Source organism: Bidens hawaiensis, unplaced genomic scaffold, assembly GCF_021521415.1.
Source record: "Bidens hawaiensis isolate Kalapana, Puna unplaced genomic scaffold, B.hawaiensis_p1.1 tig00008970_1, whole genome shotgun sequence".
NCBI lineage: Eukaryota > Viridiplantae > Streptophyta > Magnoliopsida > Asterales > Asteraceae > Bidens > Bidens hawaiensis.
The window spans coordinates 1-19,967 of NW_027491655.1; the positions used below are offsets into that span (position 1 = coordinate 1).

Genomic DNA, 19,967 nt, shown 5'->3' on the forward strand with positions numbered 1-19,967 from the left:
AAAAGAATGTGTTAATCAGATGAAGTTTATGTGCCAAACTCTTGAAGAGTAAAATTGTATACATGATTAGTTAACATAGAAGGAAATTCATGATGTATTGCAAAACCTTTTAAGTTGTATATTGTATACATGATTGGTTAACATAGAAGGAAGTTCATGACAAATTATACGTGCATGAAGTATTTAAGCTAAAAGCTCAAGAAATTTATTATATGAAATTAACAAGTTCTATACATGAATTATAAAAGCTGAGTCAGAAATGATATAATCAACTCGGTGATTATCTCTTGAAAAATATATATGAATATGATATATTTGATCCATGTATGAAATATTTCAATATTAAATCAATAATATCATGTTGATGATAGCATTATATCTTATAAGGAGATGGCATGCGTGTATAGCATTTCTATAATGATATTTTTATCAATCAAACTTCATATATAAAATGTTGGAGCATTTTAATATGAATGAAGTTCATCTCATATAAAACAAATTACCCTAATTCTAAATCCAACCTCTTGGTCAAGAAGTACTATAGTTTATTGCAATTGGTGCAATATTTCTTGCTAGTTATACATAACTAGATATATTATTTATTTATTTATATTTATTGATATGATATAACTTGTTTTAAGTAAAGAGGCTTCGAAATGAGCTAAACGTAAATATTTTGACACTTTCAAGGTATGAAAGATATGAGTCTATATTTTACTTTCGAAATGAACTAAACATAAATATTTTGATACATTCAAGGTATGAAAGATATGAGTTTATATTTTACTAACCCGTAAAAAAGGAGGTCTGGTTGGTTATGTTGATGCAGGGAATGTAATATAACAAAGTCATAGATGTTGTGGTACTTATTTACAAAATGAGGCATTACAAGTCACTTATTTACAAGATGATGTACTTTTAGTCATACACGAAGATAGTACGTAATTTCTCCAAATAATGAAGTGTACGCTACAAGATCAAGCGGCGGATTGTTAACTATAAAAGTCTTAGATAAACTTACAGAGAAGATCAGAACCCGTTACTTAAAGGATGTATAAATGAGGGGGAGCATTATACGCGTTGCACTCTTTTTCTCTTAGCTATGGTTTTATCCCACTGGGTTTTCCTAGCAAGGTTTTTAATGAGGCAACATCATTAAGCGTGTATCATTATGTGGATAGTCAAGTGGGAGTGTTATGAATTATCCATAATGTGGTGACTTTCTACATACATAACTTACATCCTTAATAATGTTGTATTAATGTTTAGCCATATAAATAGTGGCTCTTGTATTTGGTATTATATGCATCTCAATGATTGACATTTGACACAGTTCGTACTGTGCTGGAGGACATACGAATTGAACTTTCTTAGACGACTACCGGTGAAGTTTAGTGGGTGTTAAGTCGCTAACACATTTATATGTATACTATTATACTTTATAAAATTATTCGTATCGTATTTAGTATTTCGGTAATTATAAAAAAATATATTAAAGTATTGTTATTAAGCTAAGTTGACTACATAATACAACACCACAAATTAAGGTTAGTGTTATCCTTTTGTACTTTAATAACTTTATGTATTTATTTATGTCATTTTTTGAACAACTAACGAATTCTTTAAATGGCCTATCGGCAAAAATCACCATATCAGGATGCGCTCGCTTCCGGATCAAGGAAAACCCTAACATACGACCAATGCTCATGAAAACTTGCACAAAAGTACGATAGTGCGGTGAAATAAAACGCGTTCAGTTTAATGATCTAATTGCCGATCGCGGCCTATTCGCGAATCTATCATCATCATCATCATCCAGTGTCGTTGAAACTAAATGGTGAGGGCATGGATCAAATATGAGTCACTTAGAATACCAGGTTTCTCTCTTACGACTCTACCACAAGCTCACTTGAAACATTTAGGTCATATTAAAAACTAAGAGCATGTTTGGGATTGCTTCTTGAAATTGCTTATGGCTTTTTGGAGAGGCAAAATGTCCAAAATGCCCCTCCAAAAGCACCTAAAAGCTTCAATTTGGAGCTTTTAGGTGCTTTTGGAGGGGCATTTTGGACATTTTGCCTCTCCAAAAAGCCATAAGCAATTTCAAGAAGCAATCCCAAACACCCCCTAAGTTATTGTTATAACATATAATTTAGGTATATTAACGAGAAAAGTGAGGATCAAATAAGATATGTTTACACATGACAAGTACAACGCATATGTAATTTTGTGCATATAAAGCACGGATTTTTAAAGTTACCATAACATGACTCGATACTTGATAGAGTATTATAAACAAAACACCGTCTATAATATTTTAGATGACAAAGAAACAACGTGAGATCAAAAGCGAAGGTAGTAATATGATTATTTTGAAAACAATAGTATAAAATAATAAAATATGAAGATAATTGTTGAGATAAATTTTGATGTGTAAGTTTAAAGAATCAAAGTAGAACACAAAAGTAAAATTTTCCTATTTTATGGAAGTTCCAATCGAATAACAAAGCTTTTAGTTTCTGGTGAGCCATATATTGATATTCTGATTACTTTTACTTTCTATTTTATCATATCATGAAAGTTTTTAGGAAAAAAGAGGATAAAAGAAATTCTTTTTTAGAACAACGATTCTTTTATTTGTTAGGTCATTGCACTCTTCAATATGAAGAGCCCGGTTGCTTCATTCTAGCCACACTACGTTGAGTTAACTGGACTAATACTCAGAGTTTGGCATGACCATTTCACGGGAAATCATACCGTTTGCTGTCATTGAATTCTTTGCGTAATACACTGTGGGAATAAAACTCGGAAAATTATATTTTTATTTAATAATATTCTTTTAATTGCATGTTAAAAACTGTTATATTATGGTTCGTAATTCTTTTATATCCCAAATTCTCCATTCTAAGCTGATACATGATCATATGTTTCAAATACGGTCACAAGATAAAGAATTGCCAGACCTTTCTAGCAAACACAAGGGCAAAAAAGAGGTAAATTTAATCATTCAAGCAATTTCATTTTCATTTGTCACGTGTTGGATGATATGGAAAACTTGGAACGATTGGATCTTCAAAAACCTACCGGTTTTGGGGGGAAAGGTAATTAACGACATCAAAGCAACTTCGTTCTTGTGGGCGAAACATCAAATGTGACGGTCGAGTTTGGATTGAGAGGATTTGTCTAGGTTCAATTTTCTCAACTTCCCCTTATAGTTTGTATATGTGTTTGTTTCTTTCGTTTTGATTTTGTTCTTGTATCTTGTGTAGGCTCTTGCGACTTGTAAGTAAGCCGTCCGTTCGTTTTTATTCTATATAAATTGGCTTTCTCTTTTCTTTTTTCTTTTTTTTTTAAAAAAGAAAACTAATATAAGCCACACAATATATTTTCTTAAAAGTTAAAAGATACGCAATAAATGGACAAAATACATTATATCCAACATTGACAAGTAACCAATAAAAATGGTGTGTTTCGTGATAAAGCATCACTTTCACCCTTCTAGTGGCATTAAATGCATTTTGCATGTCACACCTGCCTTTATGAACTCGCAACCGTTACGAATTATAAAGGATATGTACTTCTATTCTCGTGCCATGATTAATATATTCACACAATGGGCACTTCAATGTTCCACTACTTTTACTTTACTTCTTTTAAAATTATTCGTATCTTTTCAAAAAGATAAAAAAAAAATACAACGTATTTATACGAACCCAACAACGAATACAAATTAGCCCAACATGTTACAAAAGAATCATAAAAGTCCTAACTTGGTCAAAAGAACATTGATCTACATCGTAGAATTCAATAGCACGTATATCTAACTATAAATTCACCATTATATATGTTGATAAGTGAAATTATCTATTTCCTTTACAATATGTTTCGTATTAAAATTCTTTGATGTAGAATAATGTCCTTTTGAGCGTGCTAGGACTTATGATTCTATTATTATATGTTTGATCTTTTTGAAACATTTTCTTGATTTGTGTGTGACTGTGTGTCATCCTTATGTAAGGATTATGCTAATCTTTTCTATGTTGTTTCAATTTGTCGGATGTTTGTTGCATACTTTTAAAAAAAATTCTATATATTGATTGTTATATGTAAAACAATGTACATTAAAATACTAAAGCTCACTTACGTAAGGCTTAATCAATAACTACATATAGTATATAACTATAACTTCATACTATAGTAAAAAAGTTTAAAAACATATTATATATGGATTAGAGGATATTGACAGACAAGGGATTAAGCTTGTGCCGGTTGAAGGTTGCTACTGTGAAAATATATCCAACACCGACTATGAAGCCGACTAAGTTATAGAACTCGAGGGTGGTACGGTTTGGTCTCAAGGGGTGGTTTTGGTGGAGATCATTAAAGGCGATAAAGATTGAGGGCTAAAAAGAAAATTTGGTTAACTGATAAATTTATGTTTTGATTTTAGTTCAAATTCGTTTTTTCCGTATTTGAATAGGTTTAGAATGCCTTGCATGGCAAGATTAGTGTCTAGTATAGTATAAATAGGGTTTATTTTCCTTTCTTTTATGTACTGTTCTTTTTATTCAACTAATAAGAAAGAGTCGGACGAGTCACGTTCAAAGATCGTGTGTTTCGGTGTGTCTCGTGATATCTAGGTTAACAACTGGTATCAGAGCATCGAATGATTCTTGGGGCCAGGGAATAGTGCGTGATCGAAGGAAGCCAGAACCCGATCAGCAGTTTACCAAGAAGAAGACAAAGAACCAAACAACATGGCTGAGTTTCAAGTCATCGGTGGTATCAAGAAGTTGAACCAAACGAACTACAAGAACTGGGTAACTTAAGTCATATTTACAAGGCCAGGATCTATGGCAAGTCGTGAAAGGTAACGAGACAAGGCAGCCGGCGAATGATATAAACGGCGCAATCGGAAAGTGGCAGGTAAAGGCCGGACGCGCCATGTTTTATCAAAACCTCTGTTGAAGAAGAGATCCTTGATCACATTCAAGATCTTGATTCGCCGAAACAAGCGTGGGATACTCTTACGGCCTTATTCTCAAAGAAGAATGATGCATGTGAAGAAACACTAATCGACCCCGGACAGATTACGGATAACCTGGGGGTTGGATAGGTGTTTCCCACGAGGGGTTAGACCCGGCAAAGATGGTTCTTCTGATAACCTGCAAAACAGACACCGTGAGCTCGTCACTGAGAAGAGGGGGGGGTTCCTCCTTGTGACCACCCTCCGGCGTGAGAATCAGACTAGATTGCTCTTGAATATAAATGTATATTAAGAGATTGCTAGAGCAGATATCAGGTATAATATGTAATACGAGATAGTATATGATAAGATGATCATACCATTTGGGGTATTTATAGCCGAAGGTAGGTTTCCAAGAAGGTGTAGCCGGCTGAATAGTATTCCTGTTCTACCAACTGTGGCCTACGCACGTGCCATGCTGGTAGTTGGTGGGTAGGCAGCGGCTGACAGTGACCAGGCCTGCTGTGTACTATTCCTTTTCCACCAACTGCCGGCTATGCACGTGGTATGACAGGAGTTGGTGAGTAGGCAGCGGCAAATAGTGACATACAGTACAAGAGCATGCTGCTCGCCATACTGTTGTCAATGAGCTATCGTATCTTTGGTCAGATCTTTTGCCCATACCTCGTCAGGTACAGTACAAAAGATCTTCCCGTATCGTACGGACTGGTTTATTTGGGCGGGAGTATTCCCCCTCCCGCCTTTGTGCGGGATTGTTCCCGGCTTTGCTCATTCCTTCAGGTGACAACTGAATTATTGAGAGCTAAGTGCCTTGTGCGTGTAGCCTTGCTGCGCGGGTGGCCTTCCCTGAGGGTTTGTATCCGCAACTGCGGGAACAGGCGGAGTACTTCACCATTGGGAGGCATTTCCTGCGGGAACAGCTTGCGTACTGCGCGTAAGGACGTCACGTCTCTGAGCATGGTAGGTCCTGCGGATCCAGTTGGTTTCTGCGCAGACGTCTCTTTTCAAGGTGAGTCTTGCGGGTCCAACTGGGCTCTGCTGGGACCTACCTCTTCAAGTCCCCCCAGTCCAATGTTCTTCTCATGAATGTTTAATAAAGTGAGGTGAACTTTTGGACTTAAGCAAAGGGTTTTGAAAAGGGTTTAATTTTAAGGTTTTCCATGGGGATTCTTCCCGCGGAAGTCCTTCTGTCACTTGCTGAAATTCCCGACTTTCCTGCTTGAACTTTGGGTATGATGCGGGTAGGTCTGTAACCTCCTCGCAAGTCAGGAGCGTTGAGTCCCACTTGTATAGATTCTCCATGAGGTTTTGGTAGTTTTGAACATAGTGATCAATTATGTTAAAACCACCAATTCCATCCTGGAGCTTCAATGTAGTTCTCGACGTTCCCGCTATGCGGGGATGTTATTCCCGTTTCCGCAAGCATTGCCCAGAAGATCCTTCTTGGTTTCAATTCCCTGCGGAGCGCTAGGTATGTGAAGGGTTTTGCCTTAACACTGTACCCGCGCTCGTCTTACGGTTACTTCCAAGGTATTCCTGGCGTCAATTCCCTGCGGGTGCTAAGTATGTGAAGGGTTCTGCCTTGACACTGTACCCGCACCCGTCTTATAGTTACTTGGTCGCCAAGGTATTCCTGGCGTCAATTCCCTGCGGGTGCTAAGTATGTGAAGGGTTTTGCCTTAACACTGTACCCGCACCCGTCTTATAGTTACTTGGTTGCCTAGGTATTCTTGGCTTCAATTCCCTGCAGGTGCTAAGTATGTGAAGGGTTTTGCCTTGACACTGTACCCGCACCTGTCTTACAGTTACTTGGTTGCCAAGGTAAGGGGTATTTTCCCGCTTACTTTTGAATCTTTTTGAAATTTTTTGAAATTCGAAGAGTTGGTGAAAGGATAAGAACAGTCCAAACCTCTGAAACGTCGTGCGACGGTTTCTTCTGACTGTGTCAGGACGTGCAGGAAGTTATGGTGACGTGACAGTACCTGGTCATTCCAGACGCTTTTTCAGGCGCTTGTCGCGATTTTTCGGGCGCGTGGCCGCGAAATTAATGGTACGCGTCCTTTCAACAGCTGTTGCCAGCTTGCTTTTTGCCACGTGTCATAGTTTCATTGCACCTTCGATTTCTCTCTCTTCCGCATTAAATTCATCGCATTAATTGCGATTAGTATATAAAGGGGGAGAGGGTTCTTTGTAATCCACACTTTCACTTTTCTCTTCTTCTTCAAAACGATTTCCGGCGAATACTCACCTTTTCAGTCGAGCATTCTCTTGAAATCGTTTTCTTCTTTCATCTGCAAGATGTCTTCTCATGATCTCGAAGCTACAGCCCAGGAGGCTGGGGTGTACGCCGATGACAAGAGTACTGCTGGCGAGTGCCAGTGTGCTCTGCCTGTCGATCTATATCAGTACATCGTCAGGAAGTTCATGCTCGAGTCTCTCGAGCCTGAGTTTCCTGAACCCCATCAGACGGTGTATGATGCCCCCAGAGGCAAGATCGGGGTATATGCTGCATTTTTTGTTTATGGGAATCTTAGGTTCCCATTGACAAAGTTTGTGTACCGTGTCCTGGAGAGGCACGGTGTGCACCTGACCGAGGTGCACCCGATGGCGATCGCGAAGATTCGCCACTTCGAGTGGGTGTGCCGGATTCTGGGCATTGAGCCCTTCGTCGACCGCCTGATGACCTTCTACTCTTGGAGGTGCATCCAGGGGTGGTATACTCTGATAACCCGGATCAAGGGTTTGAAGATTTGCGCAACCGAGCGCAGTCTTCGCTCATGGAAGCGGGAGTTCTTCTACATCTCCGCTCGCGCCATCCCCCTTGCCATGAAATTTAAGAATGGGCAAGCTCTCCCAAGCCTTCACGCCTCTAACTACCAGGAGGCGGAATGGTTCTCGAAGATATCCCGAGTCCAATCTCCGGTTTACCGGTTTCCGGAGTCCGGGATGGTGATGCTCGGGATGAGCCGGGTGTGGAAGGATGCGGATGCGCGAAAGATCCCGATCGTCCTCGAATACGGTTTGAACTCTGTTCCTTACGGTATGCTCTGTTTCTTTTTGTTGATTTAGAATCTCTTCTAACTTCTTTCCTGTTTATTTCAGAGGGGAACGACTTGCAGTCGCTCCTGTATCCGCGGGAGGCTGACAGTCCCGCTCGGATGGGTACTCGCGCTCTAGACAAGAACGAGTTGCCTATCCTTGAACAGACGGCGGATCGGTTCGTGGAGGTCTACCCGCTAGGCCACGAGATCCTGAGCGCCAGGCGGCCAGGTAAGGCATTATTCAACCCTCGACCCCTCAATGCTGAAACCTCTGCTGGAATTCCTCTAATCTTATGTTCTGATGAGGAATCCGCAGATGGTCCTCCGTTGGTGCGGAAGAAGAAGGCTGCCGGCGGGAAGGGGAAGGAGAAGGTGGCCTCCACTGCCGATCCGGTGCCTCGGTCTGACTCAGAGGCCGAGAGCGAGGAGGTGGCGGGGAACCCCGGTGGTGATAAGACCACCGCTCCGGAGGCTGCGACACTGTCACCTCCGGAGAGCCCAGGATGACAACGGTGAGCGGCGTGAAGAGGCCGGCTCCATCGGGTTCATCCCCGCCTGTCCGCACTTTTAGGCTCAAGAAAACCCGTAAGTACAAACTTTATTTTTAACTTCATAGCTTTCCATCATTAATACTTATCTTCTTTGTGCAGGCGTGGATGTTGACGCATTCCAGGGTGGAGCTGGGAGGAGTACCTCCCGGCCCATGACGGTAGGCTTGGTCAGCCTACCTGAGGCGACGACCCAGGCGGCTGCGCCTGCTTCCGCTGGTTCAGTTGCTCACTCCATTGAGCCAACTGTTCCAGCTGTGATAACATCACTGCCGGCTGTCAGTGCCATTTTTACCGCATCTTTCACTGAGCCGGCGGTTACTTTTGCTGCGGATTCCGCAGCGGCGACCGCGGCACCTTTTACCATGCCTCCTCCGTCATCGGCAACGACGGCCGATCCTTCAGGTATGCATGGGGCTTCTCGCCAACCTCTGCCTCCTTCCCATGTACCTGACCTCTTGGACGGATTTCCCTTGGGTTCAGGTGATGGGTTTGGCGGCTATCGGCCTGTTATTGACCCTACAGGTGCGTAGGGTTCTTTTGGCTTTTTTTTTTTTATATCATCTTTTCCTAACTGCTTTTTGTTTTTTGCAGTGTCGGATTCCAATGAAGTGTATGTTCCACGATGGAACATCCGCCGAGGAACAACCCTTCGGACACCTGTGGAGTGCGTGGAGTGGGCTCGTCACGCAGCTCCCAGTGGTGCGTTGGGGGAAGCCATGGCTAGCTACCAGGAGGGTAGGCTAACCAATGAGCTTCGGGTTCTCCTGGCCCAGATGCAGCCGCGCGTCGAGCTGCTTTGTCGTAAAAACGACAAGTTAAAAGCAGCTCGCATTCAAGAAGTAGCTCAGGCGCGGGCTGTCCGGGAGGAGAATAGGAGGCTCTCCGCCGCGGCTGCGGAGAAGGAGAAGGCGTTCAAGGCCCTTGAAGTTGAGGTTCAGGCCCGTCTCGAGGCCCGTTCCAAGGCTGCCCAAGCTGTTAACGAACAGCTTCGGCTGGCTAAGGAAACTGCTAGGAACGCAACTGAAAGGGCCACCAAGGCTGAAGCTGTTGCTGAGCCTCTACGCCTCGAGAATGAGGAACTTAAAGCTAAATTAGAGGCGCTCCAACAGGCTCATGATGCCTTGGCGATGGAGGACGCGAAGAAGCTCCAAGAGATCCTGGACCAGAGGGGCGTGCTTGACCACACTGAGCGGAAGCTAAAGGGCGTCGAAGAGGCTGCTGCAAAGGAAGTGTTGCTTGCCAACCTCAATAAAAGTGAAGCCGAACGCGCCTGTAACCAAGCTCAAGCCGCCCTCCAAGAAGCTCTGGTTGCCAAGGAATGGCTTCTTCGAGAAGCGTTGTCTCAGGTATGTTTAGCTTCATGTCTTCACGCTTTTCTTTGTAAATAGAAAAGGTTTTGATACTTGTATTTTTTTTTCTTTTTGTAGGTTGTGCATCGGGTCTTCACGGAGACGTCTTATGACGATGCTATGAGCGCAGCCCTCAACGCTTCTCATGAGGATGGGGAAAAGACCGGTTTTCTGCTTGGTCTAGGGTTCGTTGAGAAAGGCATCCCGCCTTCCAACTTCCCTTTATTTGATGTAGATACTGAAGCTGTATACGACCAAGCAGTGAATCAGTATGCCGCCTTCCCGCATCCGGTGGTGGAGAAGGTGAACGAAGTTGCTGCTGCTGATGATGGGCTAGCTATCCTTAAAGTTTTCCTTGAACCGCCACACTCTACTGATGGTGCTGGTCCAAGTGGAAGTGGCCCTGAAGCTTGATCCTGAAGATCCCTTCCCACTGCTAGGATAGATTTAGCTTGTATAGATTTATATTCTTGTAGGCGGGTAGTTACCCGGCCATTCTTGTAATGAATATTATGAAATATAAATCTTTGTGCGGGTAAGACCGCTACTTTCACTGGATTCCTTGCTTTATAAACGTTATATGACTTGCATACTTTAGTTTAAATTAGCAATTTTCCAAGTGTTTAGAATAAGTTAACCTTTGAACGTGGTAGATAATAGGTTGAAGTTTTGCTTCCTCTTTCGTGATTGTGCGGGTAGGACCGTCACTTGCACTTGGATGGCTAAACTTTACCTACATCTGACCTGCGTGGAGGTTTTCCTCATCTTTTTAGAAATTTCTAAGTGTTTAGGATAAGTTAACCTTTGAACGTGGTAGATAATAGGTTGAAGTTTTGCTTCCTCTTTCGTGATTGTGCGGGTAGGACCGTCACTTGCACTTAGGATGGCTAAACTTTACCTACATCTGACCTGCGTGGAGGTTTTCCTCATCCTGTTAGAAATTTTTTATAAGTATTTTGAATAAGTTAACCGTTCGACGCGCGGTTGTCAATAGGTTCGGTTTCCTCTCATGATTTGTGCGGTTAGGACCGGCACTTTCATTTAGTTGGATGACCAAAGTTTACCTATGACTGACCTGCGTGAAGGTTTGCCGTTTTTTGGGTTTATGCGGGTTTTGCCGCCTTCCCCACCAACGACTTTCACACTTATGTATGCGGTGAAAACCGGCATCAGTGTTGAATAAATTAACCGTTCGACGCGCGGTTGTTAATAGGTTAGTGTTCAGTTTCCTCTATCATGATTCATGCGGATAGACCGGCACTTTCATTTAGTGGGATGACTGAACTTTACCTTTAACTGACCTGCGTGAAGGTTTGCCATTTTTTGGGTTTATGCGGGTTTTGCCGCCTTCCCTACGCAACGACTTTCACACTTATGTATGCGGTGAAAACCGGCATCAGTGTTGGTTCATAAAAGTATAAATGTAAAATCATCAGGTCGATGTTCTAAGGAGAATCATTTCCATTAGAAGTGGCTCTGGGCCTTTACAAATTTGGAATTGATCTACATGCAAACTGTGTAATTGAGCTCCCTTCCATGTTGTTGGGATGGGAGTGCCATCGAGCCGATATGCACCTGGTTCGGGATCTCGTTGTTTACGCAGTATGTAGTCTCCAACATTGAAGCTGTAATTTTATTCGTGTTTTCCCCAACTGGGGTTCTACACGCATCAGCCTGCTCAGCGTTCATTGCGCCACGAGGTGCGCGAGCGTCCCATCTCTGACAAATGCTTCGACCATGTCCTTAACGTCTGTGCATTCTTCAGTGTTGTGGCCTTTTGTCCTGTGAAAGTCACAGTATTTGCTCCGATCAGCATTGTGACGATGTCGGATTATTGGAGCCTTTGGCCATGGGAGCTCCTCAGTGGCGAATATCTCGGTGACGCTTTTGGTGAGTGGCGTCCATCTGGAGTTCTGGTTCGACCGTACGTTATCCCTTCCGCCTAACCGATGTTGCAAGCCGGATGAGGTGTCAAAGTTTACCCTTGACTGCCAAATGCCTAGCTTCCGCTTTTTGTTTAGTCGGGCGGTAAGGACGTTGTCTTATCTTGTTTTCTGGGTGTAGAGGTTTGTGCTTTGGGGGAGATCTCTACCCAGTTGCTTCTCCGTTTCCGCAAAGCGTTTAGCTGCTGTCATGATGGCATCCCATGTGGATGGCATGCCATCTTTACCTGTTAAGGTGCGGATGAGCTCTGGGTCGTTCGCGCCCTGGATGAAAGCAGCGCGAACAAGATCTTCGCTAATATTACCCAAACTTAGCTTCTTTGAGTTGAAGCGAGTGATGAAGTCTAGCAAAGATTCATCTTCCTCTCGAATTCATTTGAGGATCGTCCACTGTTCTTCAGTATATTTCCTTTGTTGGCTGAAGTGTTGGCTGAACTTGTTCTGAAAGTCCGCCCAATCATAGATGTGGTGGACCGGTAGACGATCGAACCACGCTCTAGCAGCCCCAACAAGCGTCATTTGGAACATGTAACACCACGTAGGTTCCGTCCAACTACTGACGGTTGCCCCCGCTATAAACCTGTTCAAATGATCGTCTGGATCAGATATACCATCGTAAGTGCCGATGTTGGACATCTGTTTGGCACTTTTCGGGACGATTGCTTCCGCAATATCCCTTGCAAATTTGGACGTTCCCGCCTTTGCAGCAGTTGGTGTAAATGTTTTCGAGAAGTCACGTGGATTTCCACCTGTGTTTTTTGGTTTGAAGGCTTCTTCAAAATGCCTTCTCGGTTGGGAGTCCGTTTCCTTACGCTTCCCTTTCGCCCTATGACGAGGGTTTGCGTCACTATCGGATTCCTCCGAATCATTGTCCCAGTATCCGAATTCGTCAGCCTGTTGGACGGAACGCAAGCGTTCGTCCAACTCAGCTTGGAATTCCTTCTGACGTGCCTCCGCCCATGCTTTAACTTGTTCAAGTGTTTGGCGGGGGAGTCTCGTCTGTTGTCTTTCCGCCTGGGTATTATTGAATCCCAGGGGATGGTTGTTTACTGCACTTGCCCCAGCTTGGGTAACTGGGGTAGTGTTCGTAAAATTTACTGCACTTGCCCCGGCTTGGGTAACCGGGGTAGTGTTCGTAAAAACTGTGTAGTCGCCGGTATTCCCCCCAGTAGCTGGGGTTGTGGTTACCGGAGTTTCTTTAACCATCTTTCCAGAAGTTTGAAAAAACTGAAAAGAAATGTTCTAGCTTTTATGCACGGATGGCGCCAATGAAGAAACACTAATCGACCCCGGACAGATTACGGATAACCTGGGGGTTGGATAGGTGTTTCCCACGAGGGGTTAGACCCGGCAAATATGGTTCTTCTGATAACCTGCAAAACAGACACCGTGAGCTCGTCACTGAGAAGGGGGGGGGGGGTTCCTCCTTGTGACCACCCTCCGGCGTGAGAATCAGACTAGATTGCTCTTGAATATAAATGTATATTAAGAGATTGCTAGAGCAGATATCAGGTATAATATGTAATACGAGATAGTATATGATAAGATGATCATACCATTTGGGGTATTTATAGCCGAAGGTAGGTTTCCAAAAAGGTGTAGCCGGCTGAATAGTATTCCTGTTCTACCAACTGTGGCCTACGCACGTGCCATGCTGGTAGTTGGTGGGTAGGCAGCGGCTGACAGTGACCAGGCCTGCTGTGTACTATTCCTTTTCCACCAACTGCCGGCTATGCACGTGGTATGACAGGAGTTGGTGAGTAGGCAGCGGCTAATAGTGACATACAGTACAAGAGCATGCTGCTCGCCATACTGTTGTCAATGAGCTGTCGTATCTTTGGTCAGATCTTTTGCCCATACCTCGTCAGGTACAGTACAAAAGATCTTCCCGTATCGTACGGACTGGCTTATTTGGGCGGGAGTATTCCCCCTCCCGCCTTTGTGCGGGATTGTTCCCGGCTTTGCTCATTCCTTCAGGTGACAACTGAATTATTGAGAGCTAAGTGCCTTGTGCGTGTAGCCTTGCTGCGCGGGTGGCCTTCCCTGATGGCTTGTATCCGCAACTGCGGGAACAGGCGGAGTACTTCACCATTGGGAGGCATTTCCTGCGGGACAGCTTGCGTACTGCGCGTAAGGACGTCACGTCTCTGAGCATGGTGGGTCCTGCGGATCCAGTTGGTTTCTGCGCAGACGTCTCTTTTCAAGATGAGTCTTGCGGGTCCAACTGGGCTCTGCTGGGACCTACCTCTTCAAGTCCCCCCTCTTAAAGGCCGGACGCGCCATGTTTTATCAAAACCTCTGTTGAAGAAGAGATCCTTGATCACATTCAAGATCTTGATTCGCCGAAACAAGCGTGGGATACTCTTACGGCCTTATTCTCAAAGAAGAATGATGCATGTCTCCAACTCCTTGAAGGGGAATTGATGTCAACACCTCAAGGAGATTTACCAATAGCCCAGTACTTCCGAAAGATTAAGAATCTGTGTCGGGAGATCGGAGATCTTGATGCCCAATCAAGAATCGACGAGGGTCGAATGAAACGAATAATTATACACGGTATTCGACCGGAGTCTAGAAGTTTCGTGGCTACCATACAAGGTTGGGCAAACCAACCTACCCTGATCGAGTTCGAGAACTTGTTGGCTGGACAGGAGGCTTTGGCCAAACAACTAGCGGGAACGTCAATCAAGAGCGATACCGAGGCTTTGTATGTCGAGAAGTCAAAAGAGAAACCCCGACAGAACCGCTTCAATCATAACAATAACAAGTGGAGTAAGGATAAGAACAAACAAGGTAAATGGGAGAAGAAAAAGAACCATGACAAAGAAGGGAAATCGGACTATAATAGGCCAAATAAAGGTTTCAAAAAGTTTCCGTATCCGTGCCACAACTGCAACCGAAAAGGGCACATGGAGAAGGATTGACGAGCACCAAAACAAGACAAAGGAAATTCTGTAGAGACGGAAGAAACAGCATGGGATGCCGAGGCGCATGTTGTCCATGAAGAAGAAAGTGTCCATAATGAAGTACAAGCACTTACTGTGTCAGTAGAAACAAAGGCGAACAGATTGGATGAATGAATTGTGGACTCGGGCTGCTTAAATCACCTAACCGGAGACAAAGCAAAGCTATCGGGTACAGGAGAGTATAATGGCGTGTTTCCGACCGGTGGAAAAGAAGACGAGATGACTCGAGAAAGTGTTTATCATGTTCCCGGGATGAGGAAAAATCTCATGTCGGTTCCCCAGTTAACCGAGACGGGAAAATACGTTTTATTCGAACTGAAGGATGTTAAGGTATTCGACAAATTCGAAACAAAATCGGTCCCGATTATTCAAGGAAAGAGAGAGTATACGGTTTATGTGTTGTCTGCCGAAGCCGCTTATGTTCACAAAACCCGTAATCAGAGTAGTACTGACCTTTGGCATCTTCGCCTTGGTCACGTTGCATATGACAAACTCAGTTTGATGGAAAAGAGAGCAATAGTAAAAGGTTTGCCTAATTCAGAACTATCAAATAATGTTGTGCGCGCAGGCTGTCAATTTGGAAAAGCCCATGAACAAGAGTTTGAAAGATCAAAGCAAAAGACCACGAGCCCTCTCAGTCCACACGGACGTCTTTGGACCGGTAAAACAAAAGTCGTTAGGCGGGATGGTGTTTATGATTACCTTTATTGATGACTACTCATGGTATGTGTGGGTGGCGTTTATGAAGACCAAAGATGAAGCTTTAATTAAATTTAATGAATTCAAACAAGAAGCCGAAAGAGTTACCGAGTTAAAAATCAAGATGTTGCGGTCCGATAACGGGGGTGAATATACTTCGAACGAGTTCGATAAGTATCTCAAAGACTATAACATAGGTCAGCAATTAACGTGTTCAAATACCCCGCAGCAGAATGGCGTGTCAGAGCGTAAAAATCGTCATTTGGCTGAAGTATGTAGAAGTATGTCTCACGACAAGAATGTACCGAGACGGTTTTGGGCCGAGTCAATGGCAACAACAGCATACATAATTAACCGACTACCGCAACAAGGACTGGATTATGTGACTTCGTACGAGTTATTGTTTAAATCTAAACCGAGTGTAAGTTATTTCAAAACTTTCGGATGTGTGTGTTATGTTTTCGTGCCAAATCATTTGAGACATAAGCTCGAAAAGAAAGCCGTACGATGTATTTTTGTGGGTTACGACTCACAACGAAAGGGTTGGAAGTGTTGTGACCCGAACACCGGTAAATGTTTGTTGGTGCATTTTGTGACCGTCGCTATGCAATTCTGATCAGCGGAAACGATGTACGAAGTTAGGACAACTCCGCCATAGGCGAAGTTAGAACAACTTCGCCATAGGCGAAGTTGTAACAACTTCTGCCATAGGCGAAGTTAGAACAACTTCGCCTAACAACTTCGCCTACAGGCCCAAGCCCGTGAAGTTGTTTATATATATATATATGTGTCTTGGTTAGGTTTGTGTATCCAGAAAAGTTAGAGTTTTGACTTACAAGTGGTATCAGAGCCTTAGGCTCTTATGCTATGGTTCGAGATCTGCGTTTTGGTGTTTCTAGCACGTTTCTGATGCGTTTCTGGCCGAACAGCCGCCGCAGGCGAAGTTATGGGGTTCAGGCGAAGTTGTCGCTTAAATTTTAGGGTTTAAGCGAAGATATAAGGTTAAGCGAAGTTATTCACAACTTCGCCTACCTCACAAGTTCGCTTATCTCAGGCGAAGTTATCTGTAAGGCGAAGTTTTGGACAGGCGAAGTTAAGGAGGAGCGAAGTTGACTTTAGGCGAAGTTGACTTTAGGCGAAGTTTTCGTCTGTATGGCCAGGTGTACACGATTATTGTGAGACCGAAGACGTTGTTCCGTCAACGAGTGAAACTTGTTATCTCTTGGTCTTACGTGTGAACAAATACGTGTCAACTCTAGATATGGAGTTGAGGTTGTGAATGGGATATTGATTGAAACTGGATATTGACACATATTTGGGTGTTTGTGGGCAATGAAATAGTTGTTGTTCGAGGTTGACCAACTGAAGAAAGTCAAATTGAACTGAAGGTTTTTGTCATTACTGGATTGCGGTCAGAGCATATTATTTATGTTATTTTCAAGGCGTTCGAGAATTGGATTCTGAAACGTGATGCTTATTTATTAAAGTGAAAATTCTGGAACAAGTTGGATTTAATCAGGAATTAAAGTGTTATATGTTCTTGATCGTTATCCCTGGTGATTGAAGATGCTTCGGATTAATTAATGGTCATGCGTGTTAGATTCTGTCAAGGTGGTTTTGTGATGAAATTGATCACTTGATGTTGAGTAGTTGAAGATTAAACCTTATCGTATGCCGACGTGTTGGTGAAGTTGTGGAGGGAGCCCAACTTCACGTGTTGGTGAAGTCAGAAGGACTCACGTGATTGGTTGAGATGATCAATTAGGCACGGGGATGCATGCATTTCAAAGACCTCAATCTATATAGTCGGAGAAGCTTACACTGAAGGGGAGATTGGATATGGAAGACGCTGGGTGATTGGTAGATTTGTGAAGCTACAAGACAGTTTCAGGCACGGCTGGTTGAAGAGCAAACAGAAGATCATCAGTTAAGAGGGAGTCTGTTAGTGAATGGTTTGTAACAGATGATCTTTTGTGTTTGTTAGAATTGAGAGCAACGGTCAAAGGGGAGTCTGTTGGTGCATTTTGTGACAGTCGCTATGCAATTCTGATCAGCGGAAACGATGTACGAAGTTAGGACAACTTCGCCATAGGCGAAGTTGTAACAACTTCTGCCATAGGCGAAGTTAGAACAACTTCTGCCATAGGCGAAGTTAGAACAACTTCACCTACAGGCCCAAGCCCGTGAAGTTGTTTATATATATATATATATATATATATATATATATATATGTGTGTGTGTGTCTTGGTTAGGTTTGTGTATCCAGAAAAGTTAGAGTTTTGAGTGTTAAGTTCAATTGTCTAGAGAGAAATAGAGAGGGAGAGTCGTGTGGGACGGCCCGAGGTAGAGCTCACCTCGGGTCGGCCGTGTCTTTGTTTTCGTGTTTGGTATGTAACGAGTTATGATTATTATATAAAAGATCTGCATATTCGTTTATCCCGTTCTTGTGTTTGTTCGTGTGTTTGTATGTGTGTTATCGTGTTCTTCGTCTTCTACACCATTAAACGAGTCTAGGAGGATTCCGCACTCCTAGACATCGTGCGGATCTCGTATCGATCGGCGACACCCCGCGCGGGAACTTACAATGTTATGTTTCGCGACATGTAGTGTTCGATGAAAGATCCTCTTGGTGGTCTGCAAACCGGGAGTCTCTTCCAGATTCTGATAAGATGAAAGAAGAACTCGAAAGTAACCGAGTTAAACTCGGAATGTTTGAACAAGGTGACAGGGAAACGGTTCAACATGAAGGTGCAACAGAAACAGAACCAGAAACTGATCAGGTTGCTGAATCCGAACCTATTGCACAACAGTGTGTAGATGTTCGCAGATCTGGTCGTGTACGAAAGTCTAATCCCCGGTATGCGAATGCCGCTATAGTCGAAGAGAAAATTGTAGAACCGACCAGTTTTTCCGAAGCATTCAAGAAACCGGAATGGGCAGCGGCCATGAAGCAAGAATTTGATGCCTTACGAGCTAATGAAATGTGGGATTTAGTACCGAAGCCGTAAGGTGTAAAGCCCGTTTCGTGTAAATGGGTTTACAAATTGAAACGAAAAGCGGATGGAAGTATTGACCGCTTTAAGGCCCGTTTAGTAGCTCACGGATTTTCTCAAGAATACGGGTTAGATCATGACGAGACTTTTAGCCCCGTAGCTAAACTGTCAACGGTCCGAGTCATATTGGCTATAGCTGCAAGTGAAGGTCGGAAGCTACATCAAATGGATGTCAATAACGCGTTCTTATATGGCGATTTGGATCACATAATTTATATGGATCAACTGATCGGTTTCTAAGAGAAGTTAAATCTCGGTTATGTTTGTAAGCTGAAGAAAGCACTATACGGGTTGAAGCAGTCCCCACGTGCTTGGTATGGGAAAATAGGAGAATTCCTGGAATATAACGGGTACAAGAGCACACCGTCTGATGCGAGTTTATTTGTGAAAAAGAATGGGAAGCAAACTGCTATAGTTTTAATGTATGTAGACGACCTTATTATAACCGGAGATTGGAAAGAAGAAGTCGAACAAATTAAGTCGAATATGAGTGTTCGATTTAAGATCAAAGACCTTGGCAGATTGGGTCATTTCTTAGGCCTAGAAATTGAATACAAAGATAGTGGGCTATTATTACATCAAAAGAAATATGCAACTGAGTTGTTATTTCGGTTCGAGATGACGGACTCGAAACCGGCATGTACACCAACAGATACCAACATGAAACTATATGTTGATGAAGGAGCCAAGTTGGAAGATGCAACAGAATATCGCCGACTTGTAGGGAGTTTGATTTACCCAACTTTAACGAGACCCGATCTTGCATTCTCGGTAGGAGTTTTAAGTCGTTTTATGCAAGAACCAAGAAAGCCGCATATGTATGCAGCAAGACGCGTTCTATGGTATGTAAAGAATACGTTTGATTATGGAATAGAGTTTAAGAGGGAGGCAAGAATCGAGCTAAAAGGTTTCCGTGATGCCGACTACGTCGGCGATCCAAACGAAAGGCGATCGACTACCGGGTACGTATTTTTGTAGTAAGAGACAACCAACCGTGTCTCTATCTACCACCGAAGCCGAGTACCGAGCTTCTGCAGTTGCAGCTCAAGAACTTGTATGGCTAAAGCGATTGTTGGGCGACATGAATCAGAAAGTTGAGTATAAGGTTAAGCTAATGTGTGATAATATTTCAGCAATTAAGTTAGCTGAAAATCCTACATTTCATGCGCGGACTAAGCATGTTGAAGTGCATTACCATTTTATCCGAGAAAAGGTTTTGAACGGCGAGATAGATCTAAAGTATGTTGACACAAAGTTACAAGTTGCTGATGTCTTAACTAAAGGTTTGTCTAAGTCAAAGCTGGTGGAGTTTCAATCAAAGTTGAGTATGGGAAAAGTAGGTGTTGCGAGGGAGTGTGAAAATATATCCAACACCGAC

At 43.2% G+C, this 19,967-nt stretch overlaps 1 non-coding gene across 1 annotated transcript; it reads right to left on the bottom strand.

Moving 5' to 3' along the window:
* Positions 1 to 3,971: 3,971 nt before the first annotated feature.
* LOC143530710 (U6 spliceosomal RNA) lies at positions 3,972 to 4,072 on the bottom strand. The gene has a single exon (XR_013134908.1). It is a non-coding gene; the product is annotated as a U6 spliceosomal RNA (small nuclear RNA).
* Between the last annotated feature and the right edge of the window lie 15,895 nt (positions 4,073 to 19,967).